Source organism: Cavia porcellus, unplaced genomic scaffold (genome assembly GCF_034190915.1).
Source record: "Cavia porcellus strain 051 isolate PalLab524CR breed Dunkin Hartley unplaced genomic scaffold, mCavPor4.1 scaffold_30, whole genome shotgun sequence".
In the NCBI taxonomy this organism is placed as follows: Eukaryota; Metazoa; Chordata; class Mammalia; order Rodentia; family Caviidae; genus Cavia; species Cavia porcellus.
The window spans coordinates 36,335,873-36,351,234 of NW_026947513.1; positions in this window are offsets into that span (position 1 = coordinate 36,335,873).

Consider the following 15,362-nt stretch of genomic DNA (forward strand, 5'->3'; position numbering starts at 1 on the left):
CCTGCTTGCAAGTCAGGCGCTTATGCCGCTGAGCTAAATCCCCAGCCCCTGCACTGAGGTTTTTAAAATAAACTCACTTTATGGAGGTTAGACATTTGCAGAAATAAACTAAAATCGATCCAGAGAAAACAGACGTAGGCTATTAAGTCAGAATTTCAATACAGCCAGGGAGGCGACCGCTCACTGGAGGCAGAGGAGTGGGAGGCTTTGGGAAGGGCCCTGCAAGGTCTCCTGGAAGGATGTTGACATGAGGAATCTGTGAGCACCCTAACTAGAAGTGAAGCACCTTGATGTCACGTTAGAGTACATATTTGGCTCCTTCTGGTTGGTGCTTAGCTGGAAATCAGGACAATCACTAACAAAGCTGTCACTTAGAATCAAGTCCTGTTTATTGGGACCAATTGCTTCAGGAGCTATTGTTGGGTTCTTTTTTATTTTTCCAGTGATACACGTGATGAAAACAGGAAGGTGAAATATGCCTCTAAAATTACAAGTTCACAACCTAAGCTGTTTCTCCAGCTTCCTCATGCTGAGAGCATCACTTCTACTGCAGTGCTGGTGCCATGGAACTTTCAACAGAACAAGATTTCTGTCTTTTCCTGGGTGTAGTGGTGGCCAAAACCTTGCTGCATCCACTGTATGTCCAATCTCGTGACTTTATTCTATCCCTCCTGGAAAAGGAAGTGTTTTGTGTATTCAAGGGATGCTGACAAGCTGCTTCCCAATTTGACCAAGATACGAATATTTTTTTTCATTTTTATATGTTTTCCTCCAACTCTCCAGGGCAAGCACTTAATAAACCTAGGTTGTCAGGACCCAGATTCAGCTCTTTGACCATCTCTCCCCCACCACTACTCAGTAACAGTGATTTCCTGCAAGTTCACTTACAGAAATTAGAATGTTTCTTGGAATTGTTACTGTAGATTCTAGGCTCTAGATTTACATACAATCTGGCCCTTAGTTTTTCATTTGTATTGTCTTCTGCAAAATTCTAAGTGAAAACACAAAGAGTGTGATTGACATTGTCCTGATTAAAGAAGTTCACACATTATTTCTCATATATCGTTTCTATAAAGAAACACAGAATTGATTAAAAAAAACATTGATGTCCTTCAATATCAGTGTTTGATCTAATTTAGTCATAACATATGAGTAATTTTTAAATTCCATTTTATACTTTAATAAGAATGCAACTCTTCAAATACTTCTGAAAATAGACCACTATAAATAACTAAAAGTTATGGGAATAAAAGTAGAAAAAACATAATAATCCCTGAAGGAAGAAAATATATTGAACTGGATATTCATCTGTATGAAACCAGATGCTAAAACAATTCAGACAAACTTTGATGTGAAATGCACTCAACACTCATTTATTGTTATTCCTTCATAAGTAGCTAACTACCAACTAGAACAGCAAGAATAGCTGGTTTAATACACTTTCCTATGATGACCAAACCAGAGGAAAGCTTGGAAAAATCTTCGGTCTACTTCTCTATAGATATTTAGAAACCAGTGAGCAGTCAAAACTTTGTAAAGATCTACATTTCATTTTAAAGTGAAAGAGAAACATAATAATTAATATGTAAATTGTATTAAAATGCAGTTCCTCCTGGAAAAAAAAGAGGTAGATTTTATAATAACCTTGGAACACAACAATGACCACAGATACAAAGCAAAAAATAAAAACTTTTCCTCATCCTCATAGATATTTCAGTTATAAAAACATCATATCAAAGACCAACAGTGTGTTAATTTGAACAACAGAGTGATACTTTTGAAACAGCAATTTAATTTCATCCAAATTTTAGAGTACAAAAAATATTTTTTAAACAACTAAAAATTGATTTCAGTTCTTATTCATGAAAAAATACATGGAATTTACCCCCAAAATACACGAGTAACATCGCCATTCTCTAGTGATAACACCAAATCCATTTGACTAACCAGACTTGAAACAGAAACATTTCTATTTCTCTTCACCCTACTTAAGTTGATTCACTTCTGTTTCTGTTGAAAGGAACCTCTTTAGTTTATACTAAAATGGGTCTTCTTAATACACCTCATGGACATGGGCCCATTGTTTTAGAAACCCCTTTTGTCTTCCCCCTAAAGTATTCCTAAATTTTTCAGAGTTTAATAAGACTTCATTTTATCTAAATATAATAACTATCTCACTTATTTTAGATCTATTTTGTCAACATTATTCAAGTTCAACAGATAAACATTATTAAAAATAAACGTACTTTAAGTTGCTGTTATCCTATGATCAAACATAATTCTTGTTGTTTTGGAATCATACAAAGTGACCTGAGCTATTTGCCAATGAATCGTATTAAGCCATTAATTCCATGTCAAAGTTTATCTCTATGTTTTTAAAATTACAATTAGTCTAATATTTATTAACTTCACACAAGGTGCCAGACACTCTCTTCGGTGACTTCAAAATTACATAATTCACTGTTTGTATCTGGCGGAACAGTAATCTCCATTTAGCAGATGATAAAACTGAGTGTCTAGAGGTTAATTGTTTTGTTAAAGGTCGCACAGGGAGGAAGAAGTAAAACTGTGATTTAGTCCAGTTCTTGTCTGATCTGCTGATCTTAAGGCCAGCATGCTTCATACGCTCCCTGCTGGCTTGAGCTATAGCACAGAAAAGTGAGAGGCTGATGATACTTGTACATAGCCAGGAGGGAACAGATATTTAAAAAGAACAATATTTTCACCATCCATTCATGAATTTAATCGGCTTCTGGACACAATAAAATCCTTGACAATCATATATGAGAATGTTCTCTTCTACGTTTCCTAAACTAACCTGGGGACATGTCTGAGTCTTCTTCAAGTTGTTAAAACTGGTACACAGGCTCGAAGCTGAGACAGTGCTGTCCCAACACAGCCACTTACTCTGCCAGCCCAGCCCACACTGCAGTATCACCTGCCCTGAGGACTCTCACCCACGGAAGCGGGTGACTGTGTCATCCTATTCTCACGTGATGTTCTTTCAGTGAACATTGTGTGACGGGTCGTGAGGCCCAGGACCAATTCATTGACTTTGACATATATTTTCTAACTGCTTTTCTTTTATGTAAGTAATAAATATTTAAGGAGATTAAGTAACCTCCACTTCAAAATCCCTGTAGAATAATACTAAGAAGGCTGAAAATTGTGCAATGGCTAAAAACCAATGATTTGCCTTCCGTCTTTCCTAGAAAAGGAGAGCATTCTTAGTCCCCCCCCCAAAAAAGATGAGGCAGCAACCGTTTACCTCAGAATCAATACAAAGATTCCTCAATATTCAATAAAATCTGTCTTCCTTTGGCTACATGCAGTATTTCAACATGGAGTTAATGATATAAATTAAATTATTTTAACGTTGATTAAGCAGAGACACGTAAGCGTAAGTTTTGCTCTTGATAGAAGAATAATAAACGCAGAGCAATATCTCTTGTCATAGAGGGATTTCAAAGGTGATTGAATTTTTCATTACCGCGCATCCTGATGTCCTCTCCATCAAAAATCATTAAAAAGTATCATTATTATTTTTATGGTACTATAAATATACATGGTCTCTCTGATGCCACCACAGTTTTAAAATATAAAAGGTTTAGTTGATATTTTAAAACAAATATTTCAAACTATCCATATGAATCAAATTTTATTACTATGTTTGATGGTCCTGACTATTAACACTATCCTAGACACTAAAAACAAAATAAATATTGAAACACTTGCAAAATAAAGGTATACGCAGTATACCTCAATATATATTTTTCTATAGACACTTATTTCTCATTTTTCTAGTGTAACACATCAAAGCATGTTTGATAATGCCCACATTATGTGACACCAACACTGAAAAATAATACAATTCATTTTTGTTCTTGTTGTTTTTATGAAACAGTTTCTTGCTATGTGATTCAAAATGGCATTGAGCACACTAAATATCTCAGGCTGGCCTCAAACTAACCCATCCTCCTCTCTCAGTCTCCTGCAAGACTCCTCCTCCTGAGACTACAGGCATGCACCACCACTCAGCTTGATTTTTGTCCTATTATTTCATATAAATTGCCTTTACTTAGCATACTAGTAATGTATAATTGGAGGCACAATTTATAAATAGAGGGTACATTTGGTGGTATACATGCATACACATATATAAAAATACAATTTAAATAAATGTCCTTTTATATAACACACTTAGAGACACTAGTGCAGGTCTAAATGCGGGGTTTATGATTCTGTCTTTGTCCTGGGTACCCTCCTGGGTATCATCATCTTCAGATTATGCAAGTCAGTAGATAATTTTCTGTTTCCAAGAAATTACCACTGCTATAGGAAAGTTACCTAGGTAGAGCCAGGTAATAACAATGATCATGACAGACAACTCACTTTAAAAAGTGTTTTCCTAAACTCCATCTAGTAAAGTGCACTTCTCAGACACAAACTAAGCTTTTACTGGGTATCTCCCCTCAAATAGATGTCCTGTCTTTAAAGAGAGAATGAATTTTAAATAATTATGAATATGTACCATGATATTCTATTTCTCTGTTCCACAATGCTGAAAAGATTTAACAATTCCATAATAAATCAAATTGAGCAAAAAGAAGTAAAAGCATATTCCTTCTAGTAAGTATATTTATGATTATTTAATAGTCATGATACTGATTAAATATCATTCATTAATTGGTGACACATACATAAGGACTACTGTACTATGAATATTGTTAAAGCTTGAAAGATTATAGAAATGTGGATGAACAAAAAACTAGGAAAATGCCCATAGCACTAAATAGTTTGGATTCTGTAGTTAGAGTAAAGAGATTAGTACTTTAGGAGGTTAAATCTGCATAAGGTAACCATCTGTATTGTTTTTAAGATATTTACTCTGTTTTGCTGTAATGTTACAGAGACACTTTCCTACAACAAATGGAGTTGGTGAGAAAAGCTGGGAATCAACAGATCTACTGGATGATAAAAAGAATGGACCCTTGAAGTAGAAAACACAAGTATGAAACTATTTACAATTAGCTAAAGAAGAAGACTTTCTGACCCACAACAAGATCGGTGTGATGAACACCATGAATTTCCATAGTATGAGTGAAAAATAAAAGTCTATACCAATGGTGACAGTCTACACCATGGGTGATCCAGGGCACCCATGTTAATGTATAAGTTGTCCAGTGTGAGTTGTTTCTTCCAAACAAAAACCTCAGTATTCAGGTCTAAGTGCCGTACTTGCAATTTGCAATAAATAAATGGGTTTGCGGTAGCAGTTTGGGCACTCAATCTCTAAAAAGACTGCCATAAAATTATCAATAATTACAGTGCAAACTGAAACAATTTTAAATCTCTAATTAATGCCAGTTACATAACCATAACAAGCAATATCATAACTGATTTCCTGGGTAACTGATCAGTGACAGATCACTACCTGAGCATTCTTGTGAAGAAAAATCAATTGACAAATCTACTACACCCAATCTGTGGTGTATTTGCCACATAGACAAAATTCTGCAGGCAACTTTGATCTCTTCTTCCTTTTTAACCAACATAGATACATTTCTAAGAGCTGAAATCCAGCCAGTTTTGGCTCAGAAAACATCACAGTTTCAGAACAAATATTCCCCCGGATCTCTATATAAACATGCTTTGATTCTGAGGCAGACTATGCGAAGACTCTGGGAACTTCTCCTTTTAACCTATTTTCACTTTAGTCTGCTCTTGGCCACAACCACCGTTGGGGTCCTTAGAGATGGTGCAGATGTCACTGAAGTTACTGCTTCTTCATGACAAAGGTTTGTATTTACAGAAAGGCTTCGAGAAGATTTCACTGTCTGTCTTTGAGTCATTCATCGGAACCCTTTGTAAGAACAATGAATAGAGAAATGCTTTTAAGCTGTGAACAACAGACATTGAACAATTTCCATAGGAATTCATAAAACTGAAAATGGTAGTTTTTATCCTGTATTATTATCTGAATACGATATTATTATGTTTCCTAATACTGAGTACAGATTTTTAGCATCAATATTCATTATTAAACTTGGCTTTAATTTCCTTTTGGGAGTTCTATTAATCAAGTTTGGCTATGAGTTTTGTATGGACTCTGGAACAGTTGACAATACAATATTCTTACATTTTAAGCACTGCTAAATGTTTCCAGTGAAACTTCCCTTATGTCGTGGGAAGTTTTCTTTTTATTTGATTCATATTTTTGCAAAAAATAATTTAATCTAGATTTTCAAAAATGATAGATTCATGAATATATCTAATATTTCTGATTTCTTTTGCAGTGCTAGATTTTTTGCAATGTTTTATTTTACACTCATTTTTTTTCAATTTCCCTTCACTTACATTGTAGTATTTATTAAATTGTAACAAGTATTTGATGTGTGAATTACACATAATCGCTGTGTTTGTGCTGTCTCATTAATTTCTCTATTTATTCATATTATGACTTGTATTATATAGTCTTTTGAGTTCCTTTAGGTATTTCTTTAAATGTATTACATTAATATGATGCGTTTATAATATAGGTTACATATTTTACAGTTTGTATTTGCATTTTTTTCTTTTATTCAGAAATTTCTCAATTAAGAGCATGCAAATTTCCTGGTGAAAACTCAGTTCCATTTTGTTAAAATTTCTAGTCTTCTAATACTTTCATCAGAGGTTAACTTTTCCATGGTTCAAAACTGAATAAAGATACTTTAAAATGTAACATTTAGAGAATTTTTTTGTGAAGTCTTTTGAGTTCCAGATGTATTTTTTCCTACAAAGTGTAATATTGCAACATTATCTAAAAACCTATCTCAAAAATTTTGTTATCCAAGTGCAATAGCACACACCTAAACCCCAGCATTTTGTATACGGAGGCAGGAGAATTGCAGTTAATTCTAGGATCAGCCTCAACTATATATGCAGACCCCCCAAAAGCAAACAAACAAGCTTTTTTTATTATTATTATTATTACATCTATATCCTTATTTTATGGTCCACTCAGCCTATCTTTCACCAATCTCTTACAGTTCTGTTTAAGAGGATTTTGTTATGTACACAGTGATATTGATAGTTGTCACAACTCAGTGTGAATTGGGGATCCCAGACTCTCACATTTTCTTATTTAACATATTTAGTTCTTTTTGTCCTGAATTCCATGCTGATATTGGAAAGAAACCTTTAATTTATATTAAAGCCTTTTCCTATATAATTATCCTTTGATCTTAGACTTCATGAGTTCATTTATTTTAGGAAGTCTTCTCATCTAAAGCAGAGTTGAATTTTGTGAGTGAGCCAGTTTGAAAATCTTCTAAATGACTTCAATCCATATATATATATATATATATATATATATATATATATATATATATATATATATGACTGATGTATTTTGTTTCCACTGCTATTTTGTTAGCTCTATTATAAATAAACTTTTAAATGCATTGCATTTCCTTCTTTACTAGATCTCATCCCTTGTTTTTCTTTTAACTCCTTTCAATTTCTTTTAATATGCACATTTTATTCAATTTTATTATTTGGTATTAGCATTTTACATTCTTTTGTTTTGCTTTGTTTGTTCCTCCTAGTGTTCTAATTGAACGTACTATTGATTTGCTCTCTACCAGACTGTGTATAAATGTTTCTCTCTGATCTTATACTTTTGTGCTCCTCATTCTTTTTACTTGTATCTGTTTTCAGGCAACGTCTCAACCCCCTTCATTAAATTTTAAGCAACTGTTCTTCTCAAGGCCTGTTAGTCTTTATTTTTGAATAGGACGTGGTGTTTTCTTTCAAGGTTTCCTTCTTGAATTTGATTAATGTTTGCTCTTTAATTTGCCTTTATATATATTTATATAAATGCTTTTGTCCTGACTATTTAAATTTCCTATTCAGGATGTCTATCTTATTTTAAAAATTATTTTATACATTTCATTCAGGTTAGAGCACTGTTAGATAGTTGTCTTCTCCCCTTGGCTTCTGGTTTGGTGAAAAGATTTTTTATTTATTATTATTTTTTAAAATTTCTGGATTGTTCTTCTTTCTGAAGCATTCTACAGATGGTGTTTTCTATTCTGTTTATTCCCTAACACCACTCCCAGGGACCAGTAGTGACAGTCACGTGCAGACATAAAGTTTGTCTGGGGCCAAACCAGGTTTCTTAGTTCAAGACTGCCCTCTTCCATTGGTATGGAGAAGTGCAGTTCTTTTATTTATAGTCTTATTTTCTTTGAATAGGAGGAAGTATTGTAAATTTAAATAATGATTCCACGAATATATTTGTGCCTTAATCCCTGGAATCTATACCACATTATATGACAAAAGGGAGATTTTATTCAATTAGTGATATTGTGATGGGTTATCTTGCATTATGAGTGAATCCTATGTAATAACAATGTCCTTATAAGAGAGAAGCACAAGAATCAGAAGCTAATGTAATGAGGAACAAGAAGTTTGCACTTGGAAAGTGAAAGAAAGGACCACATTGCAAGGATATAGGCAGCCACTGGAGGCAGAAAGAGACTTCCCCAAGAACTGAAAAGAACTTGGGCTGCTCACACCTTGACTTCAGCCCACTGAAAATGATTGTTGGCTTCCATTCTAAAGAGCAACAAGGGAAAAGATTTGAGTTGTTTACAACAAGGTTGAGTGACTTATTAAAACATCATACAATCAAAAACTAAAATAAGATGGATTTATAATGTGCCTGCACTTCAGTATATTCGTAATTGCTTTTCTTGTTGTCTTCTTTACCATCAAATTTTCCATAGGTGAACTTATTGTGCTGCAGAAGTGTTCCCTTTAGAGAATAGGTTCAAACCTTCTTCCTTTTGAGTTCTCAATTGCTACATTATGATCTAGTAGGTACCAGATTTACCCATAATGCACACCTTTCAGTGGGAGATTGATCTCGCCAAGGTGACTGTGCTTGCCCTCCACTTCATCTATGTGAGGGATAATAAATCAGACGTTAAGGAAGTATCCACTCATCCCTATCTATCTGTCTACCTATCATATACTATCTGCTAATTTTCAAATGAGGATCCACGTGGGTGTTTGTGTGTGTGTGTGTGTGTGTGTGTGTGTGTGTGTGTGTGTGTGTGCCTGTTATTATTTTCCTACTGATAATTATTTCATTGTACATGAAATCCTGGGACCCCATCAATATTGAAGAAATTCTGATTTCTTTCTACTTTATCTTTAGTGAAACTTACAAGAAAATCTCCCTCCCGTTTCACTGTTCATGTTCTCTGTGACACATTCTAACTTTCCTCTACATTGTGATGGTGAGAATCATTTACCTTACTTAAAATCACTTTGATTTTTCTTAGTTTTACTCTAAAATAAGAACTCACTGTTATATATTAACTTACTCGTGATTTTTAAAATCTTAACATCAAGTCAGCTTGTGAATTAGAATAATTTTTCACATTAAAACCGGCTTTGTAAAAGAACATTGTACTTAGGGATGTCAGAGGGCTGAGCCACAGAAGAGGGCCCCTCCGAGACTTGGTGCCCAGATGCTGGAATACAGCAAGGCAAGGAAGCAAAGAAGGAGGAATGGGGGTCCCCATGAGCCAGAAAGTATCTGAAGTATGAACTGAAGCCCATTGGGAGAGAAAAGACAGAGACGGTAGCTGAGAACTTCCTCACTGAGTCCTTACTACATACAAAAGTAAGTATCAGTGAGAGTTCTCACTGATACTTACTATGTGGGAGGGACAGACTGGACCTGTAGATCCACGATGACTACTGAAAACTTCTACAGAGACCTCACCAAGAAACACACCAGTGGAAAGGAGAAATAGACTCAGTGGACTGCAATGGATAATGAGTTATTAAGGTTCAAGCATCTCACTGGAGACAGCAATTGAATGGTAGCCATCTTGGGAGATGGAGATGAGTGAGCTCAGAACTCAGAACAAACATGAGCTTGCTGCATCAAGTGGTTCCGAGTGACCAGGTGATGAGGCTGCCAAGTTCAAATAGGCACGAGGTCAGGGAGCCGAGTTCAAGCTGGAGGAGGCACATGGAGTATTCCAGGGTAAACAGGTTTGCTGAGATATCCATTACCCCGTCCAAAAGCTACAGCTCAGCTGCTGGGATTGATAATCTGGACTCTGTCTGCTCACTGTTCCATGAGTGATGGAAGAGACATGCCTTGAAGAAGGCTTTAAAAAAATTTCCATTTATTCTTTCTGTTTCTTTCTTTCTTTTAAGGTTCACTTTGTTTTTCTGGGTGGTTTGTTCTTGTTTTGTATGATGTGAACACAATTAGACAGTTTCTACAATTAAAGGATGATGCCTCTGCATCATGACAGAATTTGTGGAAAACAATAAAAGCAATCTTATGAGGGAAATTTATAGTGGTGAAGTTCCACAGCAGAAAAACGGAATGGGTTCAAACAAGCAATCTAATGTTGAACCTTAATCTTCTAGAAAAAGAAGTCAAGTCCAAAGCTCTTAGCAGGGAGGAAATTGTAAAGCTCAAAACAGAAATTAATGCAATTGAGACTCAGAAATAAGACAAAGAATCAATGATTTGAAGAGCTGGTTCTTTGGAAGATAAAGTAAACATCACAAATCGTTTGGCAACCCATCCAAAATATAAATTAAAAGACTCAAATTCATGTAATTAAAATGAAAATGGTGACATTACAATAGATCCTGCAAAAATCCAGATCACCATCATCTACTCCAAGAACCTATATTCTAATAAGATGGAAAATGAAGAAGAAATGAACCGATTCCTAGATACATATGAATAATTAAAGCTGAATCAAGATGATATAAAAATTCTAAATAACACAATATCAGTAAATAAAATTGAAAACATAATTGAAAATCGAGCAAAAAAATAAGTTCACTACATAAGAGATTCACTGCTGAATTCTACAGGAAATTTAGAGAAAACCTAATGTTACTTTAATGAAACTGAAAGGAAAGCAATAATCTGAAACTCATTCCTAGAAGCAAGAATTTCCTTGATCCAAAACCAAAGAAGGATTCAAACAGAAAAGGGGAACTGAAAATCAATCTCCCCATGAAGATAGCTGAAAACTCTTGAATAAGATACTAACAAACATAATGCAGCAAATCATCAAGAAGATTACATAACATGATGCAGGGTTGGTTAAACATATGCAAATCAGTAAATATAATGCACCATATCAACAGACCCCTTCTTCTTAGGAAGAAGCTAAATTATCAATATTTGCTGATGATATATAACTCTACATAAAAGACTCCAGAAGTTCCACCAAAAGACTTCTAGATTTAATAATCATATTCAGTAGTGCAGCTAGATACAAAGTCATCACTAAAAAATCTATAACATTCCTGTACACAAATAACAAACTCACTAAGAAATCAGAAAAAACAACTGTTTATAATACCATCCCAAAATATGAAATAATAGGAATCAATCTCACAAAACAATGCTCTACATTGAAAACTACAATGCTTCTCTGAAAGAAAATTGAAGAGTATATCAGAAAATGGAAAATGTCCCTTTCCTGGGTAGAGAGAACCAGTATTGTGAAAAAAACTCTAAAATTAAAACTAGAGGTCCATTCGACCAAGTTATTTCCTTTCTTGATAACCTCCCAAAACAATAAAGCATATGCACACCCATGTTTATAGTGGCACATTTTGCAATAGTTAAATCTTGGAAACAGCTCCACTGATGGGTACATTTAAAAAATGTGGTTTTGTTTTGTTTTCTCTTGTCTTATTTTCTTTTTATGCAATGGCGTACTACTCCTCCTTAATGAAGGATAAATTTGAGACATTTCTAGGTAAAAGACTGTACCTTGAACCATATTCTTAAGTAAAATAAATTGAAAACACGTGAGTAAATGTGACATAGTTTCTGCGGTATGAGAAAACCAAAATATATATATATATATATATATATATATATATATATATATTGGGAAATGGGAAGAAAATGTCTAAATGAGGATTACAAGCATAGTAGGGAGAAAAAGGAATAAGAAAAACTAATAGAAAGAAAAAGGGAAACAAAGCCTTTATAAATAGAGGGCATAATTGGCGGAAAGGATGGGAGTGGAATAGCAAAAAAGGAGGAAACAATGTATTTCATCTACAGGTTCAAATTCCCTACAATGAATGTTATGCATATGTATATATATAAAATGTACCAATAAAATCAAATAAAAGGAACACTGTATTTAGAATCTAAGTAAATAGAAACTTTTCCAATTCCCTTTAAATTAAGTCATGTTTTAGGAAACTAATACTTCTTACAATTAGTTTTACTTATTGAATTTCTTTTTGTTTTTTGTAGTGCCATATACTCATCTTTTGTTCAGCTCTTATTATTGTTTGTTCATTTACTATGCAGTATTCTTAACATTTTATCATAATTCAACTCCCAAACTCATTCTCTGTTTTAATTTTATGTTCTGTTAGTGCATGTTTGCAGTCCATAAAGACCACACTCTTTTGCATAGTTTTTTGATTCCCTCTCTTTCCCTCTCTCCCACCTCCTTTCCCTTCTGATTTACAAAAGATTCTCCCCCACATTATGTATCGTTTATTTTGACTTTTATGTGCATTTTGGATTTCTCATGTAGAATAATGTATGTGACATTTAAGCTTGTGTATTTGATTCTTTTCACTTAACATTAAGATGAACCAGCAACTCCTCTTTTAGGTATTCCACCAATGAGTTAAAGTCATATTACAGTGACATATTATCATGTTTAGACCAGCATAACTCATTATAGCTAAATCTTAGAAGTGGCCTACGTGCCCCCTCAACAGATCAATAGATATGAAATCACTCACTTATACACAATCACTCATTTTATAATAAACTTTTTATCCTAATTTTGCAGATGAAGAAACAAAGTCACAGAAACTATTGATGATCATAAACTAAGCTACAGAGCCATACTCTTAAAAAAAAAAACTTGGCTCTTCTGACTATAAATTACTTAATCACGTAATCTATTGAGACTCACCTTTTAGGCAAAATTCTCCCCAGACCGGTTCCTTGTAAAACTCTTTTGCCTGCTGCTATTATCTGTAAATTTACAAAATAGGCCTGGGGATAATTGACCTGGGACTCCTGAGGCTCTTTGGTACTTCTCTTCTGAGTTGGTTCAGAGCTAATAACTCAAACAATACCCAGCACACGCACTGGCATCCATCTGACTTGGCTTTGCCTGACTTTTGCAAAGCACTCACTTCTTCATGTTCCTGAGCTATGCCTCAAAGTAGTCCCCTAAAGAACAACACATATAGGTTTAGAGTATTAAGTCCACAAGTCTTAGATCATTTTTATTATATCTCAGCAATTTAATAAAATACTCAAGTGCAAATTTTAGTTAAAACATATTTCAATTTTGAAAATCATTTTATTGCCCCTAATAAATCAGTTTCACTTAATTTTAGATTTGCATACACTAAAACCATTTGTTTTATTGCATAACCCAGTAAGAAAAAGCTAGACACAAGGAAGACTGATGCTTTCTCACTAATAGAAGAACCTGAACTCTTTTTATAGACCAACTAAATACAGTTAAGGCTGGTCTTGAGCTCACTATATAGCTCAAGACTCAGACTTGCAGGGATTCTCTTGCCTCAGCTTCCGGAGTTCTAGGATTATAAGCATGTGCTACAGGCTTTCTATAAATACATCAACTCAATTTTTTTTTAAAGTCTTTTAAACATTAGTATATTTTTTCCCAGTTTCTTGGATAGTTTCCTTATTGGTGTCAGTCTTCTGGAGATATTTTGTTCCTCCTGTAATAGTTTTCTATTTATTAACTGTTATCATTTATTGAATGGTTAGTTATTTTTATACACTCAAGATTTCCAGGTGTTTGTTGTAAAAGGCACAACATACAGGAAACAGTCTAAGAAGGATTTTCTTGACTATTGCCCATCTGAGGGAGTTTATATTATTTCATGTGAGGAACAAAAGACATACCTACTCATTATTTTAGGATCATTCCAGAGACTACGTAGTATAACAGGAGGTTCTGCCTTAACCTGGAGACCCCACTAGCCTTCCAACACTTCCAACAGAGTCCAACTCCAAGATCCAGTTTGCTTTTCTCTACCCAGGCTGCATTGAAGGACACTGATAGATAAAGACTGGCATTGGCCTTTCTCCCAAGTCACCTTCCCCCTTCCTTCCCACTTTTCTTCAGGGCCATAAATGAAAAAAAAAAAAAAAAAAAAAAAAAAAACTATATGTAAAAAATACCAACAGCTTTAAAGCAAGAATTTTAGCATTTATGAGCCAGGCGTGGTGGCTTACGCCTGTAATCCCAGCACTCGGGAGGCTGAGGTTGGAGGATCATTGCGAGTTCGAGACCAGCCTGGGCTACAAATAAGCTCAAGGCCAGCCTGAACTGCAGATTGAGACCTCATATCAAAAAAGACAAAAAAAAAAAAAAAAAAAAAAAGAGGAAAAAAAGAATTCTAGCATTTATAAGCCAGTTTCCATAGGGCTCCTTTGTTTCTGAGGGGAGTATCAGTCAGGAAGCACTTCTACAAGCAGCCTCTTGATTATAAATAAGGAATTAATAGCTTATTTTAATTTCTAGAGATTGTAAGTTATAAAACACTCTGTTCTTAATATGAAAGGTAGTTCCACTGACACTGAGTACAAATTTTTAAAACCCTATTATTTGATTTATTGTCTGCAGGGAAAATTATTCAGAATAAATTTTCTGAAGATTCATTAGTTTTCTTATGTCTTATTTCTCAATCTAGATGTATACCATAATTGAGTATTACTGAAAAATCTGTGGAAATAATTTTCATTTATTTTCACTTCTATCCAATAATTCAATTTTGTTATGAAAATGATAAATCAATAATTCTTATATTTAAATGATCAGAACACTGCAAAATGCATATGTGAAAGCTACACACTATACACAGTATTCTGTATATCTTTTATTTTTCCACAGTATATAATTATATTGTCTGTTTTTAATTTTTAAATCATTTAAACTGTAACTGAGATATTAATATTCTGTCACTAATACATAGAAAAGTATATTATATCTCCAAATAACAAATAGTAAATCCAGTAATCACTTTCATATTTTAAATTGTAATAGTATGTATTTATATACCAAAGTATTCAAGTATAACAACAAATTTTCAGTATTTTCCCCACAAAGACATGGGGTCCAAAATAAAGAATTCTTGTAAAGTGATAATTTATTTTCCCACATCATCATTCATTTGGATTTTTAATCTAAAACTGAATATTATCCATGTAAAAATGCTCAGGCTGACTTTGAGAATCTTGTCTCCTATTCATGTGGATTGTACCTCAAAATGATATGTCCCCTTTATTAAAAGACAGTGCTTAA